A 1,661-nucleotide genomic window follows, 5' to 3' on the forward strand; every position below is an offset into this window, starting at 1 on the left:
TCCTTTGTTTCTCCCACCCCTCCCGCAGAGAGAGCAGCCAGTGATGGAGCTAAGGAGTGGGGGTGGGGGGGCTCTGACTTCACCCCGTCACCTCCCCATTGGAGACCCCAGGGGAGGCCAGTTTCTTCAGCTGTAAAATGTGTGGCTTGGGCCGAGATGAGGTCCAGCCCTAACATTGAGATTCAGTAGTTGCCTGGGTCAGTCAAAGGCATTACCGCCTCATCTGACTGGTTCAGGTATGAAGCCCTCTTTCTTCCAAATTCCCCAGGTAATTTTCCATTAAACACCATAGGACACACCATATTGCCATATTTGGAATCACATCTCTGTTGGGTGGGGATGGGGTAGCTTCTGGTGCCCTGCTCACCAAGCGGCCCCGTTTCAGCTGGAGGAGCTAAGCCAGGCTTCAAAAGGATTCCAGGGCTGGGGCAGAAACCAGAGGGAGGGAGGCTAATAAGCCACAGTTAATAGAGGCTGGGGCAGGAAAAGTCAGCTGAATCCTCACATCCATTGATTCATTCATTCATTTGGGAGTCTTTCACAAACCACCTACCATGTGCCAGACTGTGACAAGCACCTAGTAGAAAACAAGATGAATCCGATTGGATTACGCTGTCCCGCNCACCCCACCCCACCCCACCCCACCCCATCTTCCTCCAAACTTAGAAATGAGATTCAACTGAAAGTCACTACTGCAGAACAAGGTGGGGAGGTGATGAAGGCCCTGACAGAGGTGATGTGAAGTGCTTTCAGCTTTGTGATATTTGAGAAATCCTCCCTGCCCCTCCCAGGCCTTTCTCCAGCATCCCCACATCCCGGGCTTCTCCAAGAAGCAGCCACTGGGAACATCAGCTGCAAACCCTAAACCCCCAGGGCCTAAAAGCCGAACCTCTCTTTCCAGAAGAGGGCTGTTCTCCTGGGCTTCCGTGTCCCCAGGAGGGATAAGGAGGGTGCTAGGTGAGGGGAGTGCAAAATGTAAGCGACCTTTCCCAAACACCCCCTTCCCTGCCCTCCAGCCTGGCCGGACAACTGTCACAGAACTGTCAGAATCATCAACAGAAACAGGGGAGTACCTCTGCACAGCCTGGGACCGGAAGACCTGGGTCTTTCTCACCGCGGCTTCTCTGTCCCTGCAAGATGAGGGGGTTCAGGTCTTAAACCAGCGGGGCAGCTGCCCCCTCCCTGTGCAGGCTTGGCTGGTCCCCCTTCTTCCCGTCTCAATACACCCCTCTCATGCTCAGCAGGCTGCCCCCCACAGCTCTCTGACCACAGTCTGGAGGAGCAGAAGAGGCCTTGGGGGCGGGAAATGAGACACAGGAGAGGAGAGCTGGGAGAAGGTACATAGGGATGGAGACCACTTGGCTGTGGGCTCTAGGGCCTTGGGTTCTTCTTTCCCATAAGCTCCTGCTAAGCGGTGGTGACAGTGACAGCAGTCTTGGGGGACAGGCCTCACATCCCTGATCCCTTCCCCCTATCACACTGCAGCCAAGCTCCCCATGGAGGGTGGAGGGAGGAGCCTGGAGGGGCCGCAGCAGCACGATGCTGGGGGGCGCCATAGGAGGGGGAGCAGGTGCCTTCTCCCATCAGCCAGCCCAGGGTGGGGGTTGGGTGGGGGTGGGCCCGAGACCCCGGCCAAGGCTCAGGGCCCATCTGAGCATCTC

Source organism: Crocuta crocuta, unplaced genomic scaffold (assembly GCF_008692635.1).
Source record: "Crocuta crocuta isolate KB4526 unplaced genomic scaffold, BGI_CrCroc_1.0 scaffold67, whole genome shotgun sequence".
Taxonomy (NCBI): domain Eukaryota; kingdom Metazoa; phylum Chordata; class Mammalia; order Carnivora; family Hyaenidae; genus Crocuta; species Crocuta crocuta.